The 14,191-nt window shown below is 52.8% G+C and overlaps 1 protein-coding gene across 1 annotated transcript in view; it reads left to right on the top strand.

Moving 5' to 3' along the window:
* Positions 1–14,191, top strand: part of AHCTF1 (AT-hook containing transcription factor 1) — a 253,101-nt gene that overhangs the window by 120,952 nt on the left and 117,958 nt on the right.

Genomic DNA, 14,191 nt, shown 5'->3' with positions numbered 1-14,191 from the left:
GATCACACACACATGCATTCTCTGATTTTGATTTTTGATTTTTCCTTTTGGACAAAGATTTGGAAGAAAAGCTGGTCCAGTCTGGACTCCCGGCATGTCCCTTCACACCCCACTGCGGGGCTGCTGTTAAGGTTGATTTCAGGGCTGTATCCCTTTCATGCCGCGCTCCTTCACCATCCCATGCTGGGGCTCTGGCTTGAAGTGGGAGCCAACACGGTTCTCACTGCTTTGCAGGAGACCGGTCTCCATCCGCAGCCTTTTTGCAGGACCCTGCTGGACGGAGCTATCACCCCCCAGGACCCTGGCAACCTGCGTCTCACAAGCTAAGTATATGAGACGTTATTACCACAGAAAGTGGTCTTTCCAAGGGTCCTTTATGTTTATTTATTGGGGGAATGTGTTTTATGTTTGGTGTTAACATTTCCGGCCGGTTCTCCAGTTTTCACTGGAGAACCGCGCCGATGGTGCCTGCACGTCGGCCGCATGTTTTACTCTAGGCCCCGGCTTTGCCTGGGGCCTAGTTTCGGTTTCCACTGTCTCTGCATGTCAGTCATGCAGAGAGGCAGTGTAGCTCCGCCCAGCGGCTGTGCAGCACAAGCGAAGGGACACTCCTCATTGAGGAAAGATTCCCTCCCCTGGCTACCTCACTGACAGAATCTTTTTGCCGCTCTCAGAGTAGGCCCCGCCCCCTCTCCTCGCTCCGGTCGCCATGTTCTCAGCGTTCTCTGTGCCTGCATGGGCACAGAGATTCCACAGTGTGACAAGTGGGGACCTGGGCTGAGGGACCAGGGGGCACAGACATGTCTGTTTAAACGATTGGCAGCCACAACCTCCGGTTGTGCAGCTGCTTGTTTTATCGGTTTATATATGCTGGGGGCCAGTCTTGATAGAGCCCCCACCTCTGCAGCATGTCTCACAGAGCAGGGCTGCAGGTTGTTTTTATTATGCACTGCAGGTAGTCTCGTACGGCTGTACCGAGCTCATAACCATGGTGGCCCCTCAGCTTGGAGGCAGAGCCGAATGATTGCTAATTAGTGGCCCCTCCATCTGCTCCGGTTTCGGTGGCTGACCCCTGAGGGAATCCTATTTCCAGGGGTCGGCTGTCCTGGCATCTGCTGAGCATGCAGCTCCCCTCTCAGGGCGTTTTCTGCTTCAGCTCGCTCAATAAAGCTCACAAAGGACTCTCCTTCTGGGCTCAGACCCCGTCCTCCTGACAGGGAGACGCAGGGTCCCCTGTCCTTCCCCGTCCCGCAGCTCCGATTACGAGCTGACTCACTGGACGAGGAGGATGTCTCTACCAGGGGCTCGGACGCTACTTTATGTACATTGATCCGTCCGTACGTGACGCAGAGCCAAATTATTGGATTGCGTCCATTATACTTGTACTGGACCTCCATCCGCCCGTATCAGGGGAGTATTCCCCGCTGGCAGAAAGGCATCAGTATACCTTTAACAGGACGAGGAGTGTGTTCTTTAACCACTCCAGTTTTCAGCCTGCTGCGTCCAAGCTCACAGTCTGTCCTGCAGACCCCAAAGCGGGGTTCTGCGGCCTGTTTCCCCCTCCCATCAGAGGTGGTCAAGGAGTGTACTCATTCGCCAAACGTGGCCCCTCCAGTGTCCAGACTTTCAGCCCGGATAGTTGTATCAGTGGCTGACGGCACCTCTATAGGGCTCCCACGGTACATTAATTTTGTACTGGACCCCAATCCGCCGGAGTTACCTTACCTAGGAGAACACAAAGTGTGTTCCTTAACCACTCCAGTTTTCAGGCCCCTGTGACCAAGCCCAGGGTCCGCTCTGACAGTCGCTTCCCATGAAGCGTGATTCTGAGGACTGTGTTTCCCCTGTCCACCAATGGTGGTCAAGAAGTGGGCTCAGTCACCTCAGGTGGCTCAGCCCGGACCGTTATGTCAGTGGCTGATGGCTCCTCACTTAAGGTTTTGCGGTCCGCCCGGTTGTCCTTGGGCCAAGTCGGTATTGGGCGGCAGCAGCTTCGTTCTCCTCAGCTTTACGGCAGTGCGGTTCTTTTGTACCTTCTCTGCTTGTCTGGAGGAGATGCATTCCCTCACAGGGACTCTATGCCCAAAACGGTTGCCTGAACTTCCAGACTTCAGTCTTTTCATCCTATGCCAGGTCTGCCATGCTGGACACCGCACGGCGGTGGTCTTGGCTACTTTCCTCGCTATCCGCAGGCTCCTGTGGCTTCGGTAATGGAAAGCAGATGCCTCTATAGGGGTTCCTTGCTGGGCTCCCCTTTGGTGGGACCAGTCTCTTCGGAACCAACTGGATGAAATTCAGGAAGCTCTTGGCGGGGAGAGTTCTTCCTTGCAACAAACCTAAACCAGGGAACCTGTCCAGGACAGGAATCAGTTGAGGTTTTGGTGGCGTTCCTCCATCTGATCGTCCTCTAGCTCGGCCTTGGTTCATAGAACCAAATAGCTTGAAGCTGCGTCTTCAAAAGACCGCAGGAGATGCTACCACGGAGTCAGCTTCCTCCGAGCTATCTAGCCACGCCAACCACCTCCTTGGTCGGTGGCAGGCTCTCTCCACTTGGCGACGTATGGTTCTACCACGTCTCTGTTCAGTGGGGGCGGGATCATATCTCCCATGGCTACAGGATGGATTTCTGTCCACCCGCCAAACAGATTTTTTCTGTTACCTCCCGGCTCCAAGGCCGCCGCCTTCTCACAGGCCGTGGCATTTCTTGCAGGCCAATGGAGTAATTGTACCGGTTCTCGACTGGGAACGGTTCTGAGATTTTTGTTCAAATCTATTTCTAGTCCCCGAAGAGGGCGGTGCCTTCCGACCTAGATCTTTAGCTTTTTCAGCATGGTCAGGTGTGGCATTTTCACATGGAGCCTCGGTCTTGTTCCGTGTGTTTTTTTTCACCGGATCAATCAATAACCCAAGGAGATTCCCTAGCAGCCATCGGCATCAGAGATGCTTTTCGGCAGGGGTCAATCGCAGTTTCACACCAGCGTTGACTACGTTTTGCCATCGGAGTGGTCCAATTCGTGGCTCTTCCCTTGGGGTTAGCCACGGCCCCTCGAGTATTCTCATTGGGGCTGCTGTGATTAAGGTCCTGCACCCCTAGGGATTGGCAGTGATCGTTTGCCCTGGACGGCCTTCTTCTCGGGGCTTCATCCAGTGCAGACTCTTAGCAGAGTACTTCGCTTACTCTCGCCACTCTAACCTATTCGGGTGGCTTGTCATTCTGTTCAAGTCCACTCTGACTTCGAACCAGAGGTTCTCAGGGACGCAATTCGAGACTGTCGGCTCTTGTGAAGCTGCTCTTAGTCGATCAGTAGTCCCTCCGCTGGCGGTCGACGTCGTTCTATCAGACACCAAATACTGGTGCTGGTCAGACGGTGGCGTCAATGGAAGCGATTCCTTGCCCAGTTTCTCCTGCGTCCTCTGAGACTGGATGTTTTCCGCTGTACACGCGAACTCCCTCCTTCCACGGGGTGGTGGCTTTGCCACTGACCAGGGGCTCGTTTTCAGTGGTGGTTTCGGCCACTCTGTCTCAGGGACGCTCCTTCCTGGCCCCGTCCCGGGTGATCCTCACCAGGGTGCTGGTCTTTCCGCCTTGGGAGCAGTATATCTCCACCGTGGAGCGCAGGGCGCTTGGACTCTGTCCGCTCAGCCCTCTGGATCAATAGGCTGGAAATCAGAGCTCTTTTTCTAGCTTTCTACGCCTTCACCATCTGTTGGCGGCTAGGCACATTCGAGTCCAGTCGGAAAACGTGACAGCGTTTTCCTACATCGACTTCCAGGGCGGGACACTCAGCCGCCTGGAAATCTTGGCGCCTCAACATTCTTCAGTGGACAAGGGACTCCTAGTCCACCGTATCCGCAGCCCACATCCTAGATGTCAAAACTGCGAGGCAGACTATTTCAGCTGTCCAACCGTGGTCCACAATCCTCAGGTTTTGCGGTAGACACACTGGCTCATGTTTGATCCCAGCTTCGTCTCTACCTCTTGCCCAGAGTCCTGCGCAAGATCAGTAAAGGGGGCCGTCGGGTCATTCTCTTACTCCAGACTAACCCAGGCAGGCTTGGTACCCTGACCTGCTCCTTTTGTCCGTTAGGTTGCCATGGCATCTTCCGGACCGTCCAGACCTTTTCTCAAAAGGTCAGTTTTTTCCGTCAGAATTCTGGATTCTCAGATTGACGGCGTAGCTATTGAGTCCTGGATCTTGGCGACTTCTGGTATCCTTCCTGAAGTCATCTCCGCTATGACTCGAGCTCCAAAGTGTCCTTGGACCTTTTTAGCCTTGCCGACCCTCCTGTCCCTTCCACAGTCCGGTCTACAGCTAGGACTATCCCTCATTAAGGGACAGGTCTCGGCTCTGTCAGTATGTGCCAGCGGCGTATCGTCCGGCTGGCTCCAGTGCGCTCCTTTTAAGGGCGCATCTCACATCATTCCGCCTTTCCGGCGGCCTATGGAGCCCTAGGACCTTAATCCGGTCCTCCCAGTTCCCGGAAACCCCCCTTTGCGCCTCTTAGGGAGGTTTCTTTGTTTCATATTTCACAGAAAGTAGTCTTTCTAGTGGCTATAATTTCCCGCCAGGGAGTTCTGGCGGCACTTTCTCTGAGTCACCCCCTTTTTGTTTTGGTCTTTTGCATCAAGACAAGGTGGTCTCCGTCCGACTCCGGACTTTTTTCCCTAAGGTGGTTACAGCTTCCACCTTATCCGGGGCAATTTTCCTGCCTTCCTTTTGTCCGGCTCCTGTTCATCGCTTTGAGGAAGCGTTGCATATCCTGGATCTGGTGCGGGCGCCCCGGATCTATGTGTCTCGCACCGCCGTTATTAGGCGGTGCACCTCTCTCTAGTACTGACTGCTAGTCAGCGTAGCGGTCTCTCAGCATCTAAGCCGACCCTGGTTCGTTGGCTTAGGTCGGCCATTTCCGAGGCCTACAAGTGTACTCAAGTGCCTTCCCCGCCGGGGATTAGAGCACATTTGATCAGACCTGTCGGTGCCTTTTGGGCTTTCACGCCAGGCTACGGCTCAGTAGGTCTGTCAGACTGCAGCTCGAATTAGTCTGCATACTTTTTCGAAGCTCTATCCAAGGCATGCTCTTGCTTTGGCAGACGCGGGTTTGGGCAGACGCATCTTTCAGGCGTCTGTCGCCCATTTGTGAAGTTGGGTTTACCTGCTTCTCAGTTGTCTGTTTATTCCCACCCATGGACTGCTTTTGAACGTCCCATGGTCTGGGTCTCCCATAGGAACGATAAAGAAAAAGAGAATTTTGTTACTTACCGTAAATTCTTTTTCTTATAGTTCCGTCATGGGAGACCCAGCACCCTCCCTATTGCCTGTTGGCAGGTTTCTTGTTCCGTGTGTCTTCACCGGCTGTTATTGTTGTAGACAGAGGTTCCGGTTCTTCCGGATTTTACTCTCTCTTCTTGTGGGTGGATGTCCTCCTTCAGCTTTTGCACTAAACTGGCTAGGACTGGCTAGCAGGGGGTGTATATGCTAGGAGGGAGGAGCTACACGTTTTGAGTGTAGTAACTTTGTGTGTCCTCTGGAGGCAGTAGCTATACACCCATGGTCTGGGTCTCCCATGACGGAACTATAAGAAAAAAAATTTACGGTAAGTAACAAAATTCTCTTTATGCATGTGCAAAATTTCTGTCCGTATGCAATTACACATGAATGTCAGGAAAGTTATTGCTGGACATCTGCCTAACATGCGAAAATAAATGTGTAAAATACACAAAAACAGGCAAATATATGTAAATATCCCTACTGGGAATTGCTAAATAATTAGTAAAAAAACAAACCGAGAAACCATAATAAAAGGGGTGTGTGTATGTGTATATATTCAAACAATGTAGAAAACATATAGCCAGCTCACCATAAAGGAGTTCCTCTTGATGCAGTGGTCGGTGTTCACCTTATATTCTGCAGGGATCCAGGCAGGGAGTGTGCCCAAACAAAAAGAAATGTAGGAGAATTAAGATCCAGCAAAAGGATGAAATTTCACCAGAATTTTAAAAACTTCTTCTCTATTATTCCTTTGAGTCATATAAAAGTATGAGGAACTCCAATCAATTAATAGCACTCCAGCAAGGGACTGCATGTTTCAGCACTATGTGCCTTCTTCACGGTCCTACCTGGTTGGTAGGACCGTGAAGAAGGCATAGTGCTGAAATATGCAGTCCCTTGCTGGAGTGCTATTAATTGATTGGAGTTCCTCATACTTTTATATGACTCAAAGGAATAATAAAGAAGAAGTTTTTAAAATTCTGGTGAAATTTCATCCTTTTGCTGGATCCTAATTATAAATTGTATGTATGTATGTACCGTATTTCTTTATCGTTCCTTATGGGAGACCCAGACCATGGGTGTATAGCTTCTGCCTCCGGAGGACACACAAAGTACTACACTAAAAGTGTAGCTCCTCCCTCCGAGCATATACACTCCCCGGATGACAAATCCAACCAGTTCAATGCTTTGTGTTCAGGAGGTCACACACACACATGCATCCTCTGATTTTTGATTTTTGATTTCAAAGATTTGGAAGAAAAGCGGGTCCAATCTGGACTCCCGGCATGTCCCTTCTCACCCCACTGTGTCGGCGGTGCTGTTAAGGTTGATTTCAGGGCTGGAGCCTTCACATGCCGCGCTCCTTCGCCATCCCTTGGGGCTCTGGCTTGAAGTGGGAGCCATCACGGTTCTCACTGCTTTGCAGGAGACCGGTCTCCATCCGCAGCCCTGTTCAGGATCCTGCCGGACGGAGCGATGACCCCCCAGGGACCTGGCACCTGCGTCTCAAGCTAAGTACTGAGACGTTATTACCACAGAAAGTGGTCTTTCTAGGGGTCCCTTGTACTTTATTTGTGGGGGAGAATGTGTTATATGTATGTTTTAACATTTCCGGCCGGTTCTCCAGTTTTCACTGGAGAACCGCTCCGATGGTGCCTGCACGCTGGCCGCATGTTTAAATCTAGGCCCCGGCTTCGCCTGAGGCCTAGTTTCGATTCTATGTCAGTCAGTGCAGTGAGACAGGGTGGCTCCGCCCACCGGCTGCTCAGCACAGGGAAGGGACACTCCTCACTGAGGAAAGATTCCCTCCCCTGTATGCCTCATTTGCCCTCCGTCCTGCTCTGAGTAGGCCCCGCCCCCTCTCCTCGCTGCGGACGCCATTTTCTCAGCGTTCTAGGGCACAGAGATCAATGTCTGCAAACACATTGTGACAAATGGGGGCCTGGGACAGAGCCCCCAGTTCTGGGGTATCTGGAGGGCACAGAGATGCCCCTATGTTAAACAGTCTGGCAAGCCACAACCTCCGGTTGTGCAGCTGCTTATACACTCTGTTTATATACTCTGCTGGGGGTTTTTTTTCCGAAAAGCCCCCACTTCTGGGGAATCTGGAGGGCACAGAGTTGTTATGTTAAACGGTCTGGCAAGCCACAACCTCTGGTTGTGCTGCTGCTTATATACTCTGTTTATATACTCTGCTGGGGGTCTTTCTGGACAGAGCCCCCACTTCTGCAGCATGTCTCATATCAGTGCAGGGCTGCAAGGCTGTTTTTTATTATGCACCGCATGTTGACTCGTACTGTCTGTACCGAGCACATAACCACATTGTGATGCCTGCTCTGACATAGTGGTGCCTCAGCCTGGAGGCTTATCCCCAGTGGTCCCTCCGGCTGCTCCGGCTCCGGGGTAGAATCCCTCTCTCCAGGGGACAGCTGTCCCGGACACTGCTGAGCATGCATCAGCCCCCTTCTCAGGGCGCTTCTGCTGCTACGGCTCGCTCAGCAAAGCTCACAGAGGATTCTTCATCTGGGAGCCCGTCCTCCTAAAATGGAGACGCAGGGTCCCCTTTCCCTCCTCGCCCCGCGGCTCTGGTTCACGAGCTGACTCGCAGGACAAGGAGGATGCCTTACTGGGGGCTCGGATGCTCTCCATGTACCCCGTTGATCTGTCCGAAAGTGACGCAGATGCTAATGATTTGATTGCGTCCATTATATTTGTACTGGACCTCAATCCGCCTGTATCAGGGGAGCACCCCTCTTTGGCAGAAAAGCATCAGTATACCTTGCCTAAGAGAACAAGGAGTGTGTTCCTTATCCACTCCAGCATTCAGGTCACTGTGACCAAGCCCAGAGCCTGTCCTGACAGACGCTTCCCAGAGCGTGGTTCTGATGACTGTTTCCCCCTTCCACCAGTGGTGGTCAAGGAGTGGGCTCATTCACCAAGGGTGGACCCTCCGGTGTCTAGACTTTCAGCCCGGACAGTTGTATCAGTGGCTGACGGCACCTCTCTGAGGATCCCACTGTCCGCCAGGTTGTCCTTCTGGCCAAATCTATATATGAGGCGGCAGGGGCCTCGTTCTCCCCATCTTTTGCAGCAGTGCGGGCTCTCAAAGCCATCTCTGCTTCTCGGGAGGAGATGCATTCCCTCACCAGGGCCTTTATGCCCGAATTGGTTGCCTTAACTTCCAGGCTTCAGTCTTTTCATCCTATAGCTGGAGACTGTCACCGCACTGCGGTGGCCTCGGCTACTTCCCTCGCTATCCGCAGGTTCCTGTGGCTTCGAGAGTGGAAGGCAATGCTTCTTAAGAAGTTCCTTGCTGGACTCCCTTTTTCTGGGACCAGTCTATTCGGTGAACAACTGGATGAAATTATTAAGGAAGCTTTTGGCAGGAAGAGTACTTCCATGCCACAACCCAGGAAACCTTCCAGGGCAGGAACCAGTCGAGGTTTCGTTCCTTTCGTTTCCTCTAACTGGTCGTCCTCTAAGCCCTCGGCCTCGTCCACTAACTCAGCCAAGGTCCGTAAACCAACTGGCGCATGAAGCCGCATCCTAAGTCGGCAGGAGCTGCTGCCACCAAGGCAGCCTCCTCTTGATTATCTGGCCGCGCCAGTAACGTCCTTGGTCGGTGGCAGGCTCTCCCTCTTGGGCGACGTGTGGTTTCAACACGTCTTCGATCAGTGGGTGTGGGTTACCATCTCCCACAGCTACAGAATAGAATTCTATTCAGCCGCCAAACAGATTTTTTCTGACAACTCCCCCCTGCTCCAAGGCCGCCGCCTTCTCACAGGCCGTGGCATTCTTGCAGGCCAATGGAGTAATTGTACCAGTTCCCGACTGGGAACGGTTCTGAGATTTCTACTCAAATCTCTTCCTAGTCCCCGAAAAGGACGGTGCTTTCTGACCTGGATCTCAAGCTTCTCAACAAGCATGTTCAGGTGCGGCAATTTTGCATGGAATCTCTGCGATCAGTCAATGACCCAAGGAGATTTCTTAGCATCCATCGACATCAGAGATGTCTCTCTGCATGTGCCATTCGCAGTTTCACACCAGCGTTGGCTACGTTTTGTAATCGGAGAGGAACATTTCCAATTCGTGGCTCTCCCCTTTGGGTTAGCCACGGCCCCTCGTGTATTCACCAGTTGCGGTTCTGCTCCTCCAGGGGTTGGTAGTGATTCCTTACCTGGACGCCCTTCTAGTCAGGGCTTCATCCAGTGCAGACTGTCAGCGGAGTGTCTCGCTCACTCTCGCCACGCTTGCAAGTCCACTCTGACCCCGACCCAGGAACGTACGTACCTAGGGATGCAATTCGAGACTCTGCTGGCACTTGTGAAGCTGCCCTTAGTCAAACAGCAGTCTCTTCATCTGGCGGTTCGCTCTCTGCTGAGGCTCCGCCGTCATTCTATCAGGCACCTCATGCAGGTGCTGGGTCAGATGGTGGCGTCAATAGAAGCGGTTCCCCTTGCCAGTTCCATCTGCGTCCCCTGCAGCTGGACATTTTCCGCTGTTGGGACAAGGGACTTCTTCCTTGCACAGGCTGGTGGCTCTGTCGCCACAGACCAGGAGCTCTCTTTAAGTGGTGGCTTCGGCCCCTCTCTCTGTACCAGGGACGCTCCTTTCTGGCCCCGTCATGGGTGATTCTCACCACGGATGCCAGTCTATCCGGCTGGGGAGCAGTGTTTCTCCACCACCGAGCACAGGGCACTTGGACTCCGTCCGAATCAGCCCTCTCGATCAATGTGCTGGAAATCAGGGCTGTAGTCCTAGGACTCGCAGCCGCCTAGCAATGTTGGAAGTTCAACATATCCTTCAGTGGACGGAGGACTCCAAGTCCACCATATCCGCAGTCCACATCCCAGGCGCAGAGAACTGGGAGGCAGATTATCTCAGCCGTCAAACCGTGGACAGCGGCGAGTGAGCCCTGCATCCGGCAGTGTTCCGGTCAATTTAGCAGGCGGGGCACTCCGGGAGTGGATCTAATGGCATCCCGGCACAACAACAAGGTCCCGATTTACGTGGCTCGCTCCCACGATCCTCAAGCCTTGGCAGCGGACGCGCTGGTTCCAGATTGGTCCCAGTTCCGTCTGGCCTACGTGTTTCCCCCTCTAGCTCTCTTGCCCAGAGTCCTGCGCAAGATCAAAATGGAGGGCCGTCGGGTCGTACTCATCGCCCCAGGCCCAGGCGAGCTTGGTTCCCAGACCTGCTCCGTCTGTTCGTAGAGGTGCTGTGGCATCTCCCGGACCGGCCAGACGTTCTCTCAGAGGGTCCGTTTTCCACAACAATTCTGCGGCTCTCAGATTGACGGCGTGGCTCTTGAGCCCTGAATCCTTACGGCTTCAGGCATTCCTTCCGAGGTCATCTTCACTATGACTCAGGCTCGGAAGTCTTCCTCGGCCAGGTTTTACCTCAGGACTTGGAGAATTTTCCTGTCCTGGTGTCGTTCTTCCGGCCATGCTCCTTGGCCGTTTTTTCCTTGCCGACCATCCTGTCCTTTCTACAGTCCGGCCTGCAGCTAGGTCTGTCCCTCATTCCCTCAAGGGACAGGTTTCGGCTCTGTCAGCGGCGTATCGCCCGACTGGCCCAGGTGCGCACCTTCATGCAGGGCGCATCTCACATCATTCCGCCTTACCGGCGGTCTCTGGATCCCTGAGACCTTTCTTTGGTCCTCATGGCCTTACAGAAACCCCCCTTTGAGCCTCTTAGGGAGGTTTCGTTGTTTAGTCTTTCACAGAAAGTGGTTTTTCTGGTGGCCATAATTTCTCTCAGGAGAGTCTCTTATTTGACTGTGCTCTCTTCGGAGTCACCCTTTTTGGTTTTTTTCACCAAGACAAGGTGGTTCTCCATCCAACTCCGGGCCTTCTCCCTAAGGTGGTGTCTCCGTTCCACCTTAACCAGGACATTTCATTGTCTTCCCTTTGTTCGGCCCCTGTGCATCGCTTTGAGAAAGCGTTGCATGCTTTAGATTTGGTGCGGACGCTCCGGATCTATGTGTCACGCACCGCTGGTTTTTTTTTTTTAGGCGGTCCACCTCTTTTTGTGCTGACCACAGGTCAGCGCAAGGGTCTCTCGGCTTCTAAACCGACCCTAGCTCATTGGATTAGGTCGGCCATATCCGATGCCTACCTATGTTCTCAGATGCCTCCCCCGCCAGGGATTAAGGCGCACTCGACCAGAGCTGTCGGTGCCTCTTGGGCTACGGCTCAGCAGGTCTGTCAGGCTGCCACTTGGTCTAGTCTGCACACCCTTTCGAAGCACTACCAAGTGCATGCTCATGCTTCGGCAGATGCGAGCTTGGGCAGACGCATCCTTCGGACGGCTGTCGCCCATTTGTGAAGTTAGGTTTCGCCTACTTCTCAGTTTCTGTTTATTTCCCACCCATGGACTGCTTTGAGACGTCCCATGGTTTGGGTCTCCCATAAGGAACGATAAAGAAAAAGAGAATTTTGTTTACTTACCGTAAATTCTTTTTCTTATAGTTCCGACATGGGAGACCCAGCACCCTCCCTGTTGCCTGTTGGCAGCTTTCTTGTTCCGTGTGTTTTCACCGGCTGTTGTTGTAGACAGAAGTTCCGGTTATTCCGGGTTTTACTCTATCTCTACTTATGGGTGGATGTCCTCCTTCAGCTTTGGCACTAAACTGGTTGGATTTGTCATCCGGGGAGTGTATATGCTCGGAGGGAGGAGCTACACTTTGTGTAGTACTTTGTGTGTCCTCCGGAGGCAGAAGCTATACACCCATGGTTTGGGTCTCCCATGTCGGAACTATAAGAAAAAGAATTTACGGTAAGTAAACAAAATTCTCTTTTTTTCGGACTATGAGACGCACCAGACTATAAGACGCACCCTGGTTTTAGAGGAGGAAAATGGGAAAATAAAACTTTAAGCAAAAAATGTGGTCATGACACACTGATATGGGGCGAGGATCTGCTGCTGACACTGTTATGGGGGTAATGTCCCCAAATTCTCTACTAAGGTACCCCATCCTGGTAATGATCCTCCTGCCTTGTATATGATCCTGCTATATACCCCCATCCTGCTCATATACCAGCATCCTGCTCATATTCCCCCATCCTGCTCATATACTCCCATCCTGCTCATATACTCCCATCCTGTTCATATACCCCATCCTGTTCATATACCCCGATCCTATTGATATACCCCCATCCTGTTCATATACCCCGATCCTATTGCTATACCCCCATCCTATTGGTATACCCCCCATCCATCCTGCTCATATTCCCCCATCCATCCTGCTCATATACTTCCATCCTGTTCATATACCCCCATCCTGCCTGCTCATATACTCCCATCCTGCTATATGCCCCCATCCTGTTCATATACCCCCCATCCATCCTGCTCATATACTCCCATCCTGTTCATATACCCCCGATCCTGTTCATATACCCCCATCCTGTTCATATACCCCCCATCCATCCTGCTCATATACTCCCATTCTGCTATATGCCCCCATCGTGCTCATATACCATCCTGGTATATGGCCTGTATCCTATAGCACAGAGAAAAAAAACAAACGTTTATACTCACCTTTCTTTGTCGCTCCATTGGGAGACCCAGACAATTGGGGTGTATAGCTTCTGCCTCTTTTAAAAAAGTGTAACCCCTCCCCTCTGCCTATACACCCTCCCGTGGACCACGGGCTCCTCAGTTTTATGCTTTGTGTGGAAGGAGGCACACATCCACTCATAGAAAAGAAAAAAAAAAAAAAGATTTCTCATACATAGTATGACGGAAGAAAAGAGGTCCCCGGCATGCTCCCTTCTCACCCCACTATGTCGGCGGTGTTGTTAAGGTTGAGGTACCCATTGCGGGTACAAAGACTGGAGCCACATGCCGTCTCCTTCAACATCCCTTTTGCGGCTCTGGGAGAAGTGGGAGCCTCACCGGTCATTCACCTGCTGAGACCGTGCTCCATCCGCAGCCCCTGGTGGAACCTGATGGACCGGAGTGTTTTCATCCCCAGGGACCGGGCCCTGCACCTTGAAGGTACTCTGTGTATAATATATATTCGGAACGGCTGTATAACCTTTTCCCATATACCCTCAGTGGTCGCTCTCCTAAGGGACACTTATTGCTTACAGCATGTCGTCCACAAGGAGCAAAGCCCCTAAGGCACAGGTTTTTTTTTCGCAGCCTGTACCTCTTGTGGGGCTATGTTGCCTGCGGGATCCACCTACCCTCACTGTGATCAATGCTCGACTCCTGCCACGCTTGCTCAGCCGGAGCCTCGGGCACTTGTGGGCCCCTCGGCTCATGTAGATCCCCCTGCTCCCCCTGAGCAGGCTGCAGGGACAGAGTCACCGTCATTGGCCTCTTTCGCTGAGAAACTGTCACTTTCTCAATCCATTGCACAGTCTATGGACAAATGGTCATCTAAGCTCCTTGAGGCATTGCAGTCCAGACCGGGCTCTTCACAGGCCCCGGCCCCTGTTAGTTTGTCTCCTCCAGGGCCTTCTCGGTCCGCGCCGCAGCGCGCTCCCAGGATAGCCCCTAGGTCCCAGGCGGAGGACTCTTGCCCGGATCGCAGTCCCAGACCGGCTAAGCGGCCTCGCTGGGACCCTTCCCCGGCCTCCTCACGCTGCTCTGGATCTCAGCTTGAGGACTCTCAGGATGACTAGGCGGACGTGGGAGCTCAGGGCTCTGACCCTGACTTCGCCCTCAACCTTGATACCCCTGAGGGGGACGCGTAAGGGCTCTCAGACCTCCAAGTCAACCTTGGCTCGGTGGATCAAGGAACCGATTCTAGAGGCCTACCGTACTTCTGGGCTTCCGCTCCCTTCAGGGTTGAAAGCCCATTCTACCAGAGCCGTAGGTGCGTCCTGGGCTTTGCGGCATCGGGCGACTGCTCAGCAGGTGTGTCAGGCAGCTACGTGGTCTAGTCTGCACACTTTCACGAAGCACTATAAAGT

Source organism: Anomaloglossus baeobatrachus, chromosome 3 (genome assembly GCF_048569485.1).
Source record: "Anomaloglossus baeobatrachus isolate aAnoBae1 chromosome 3, aAnoBae1.hap1, whole genome shotgun sequence".
Taxonomy (NCBI): domain Eukaryota; kingdom Metazoa; phylum Chordata; class Amphibia; order Anura; family Aromobatidae; genus Anomaloglossus; species Anomaloglossus baeobatrachus.
The sequence above is the reverse complement of the archived record's forward strand: the minus strand, read 5'-3'. Positions and strand labels throughout refer to the sequence as shown.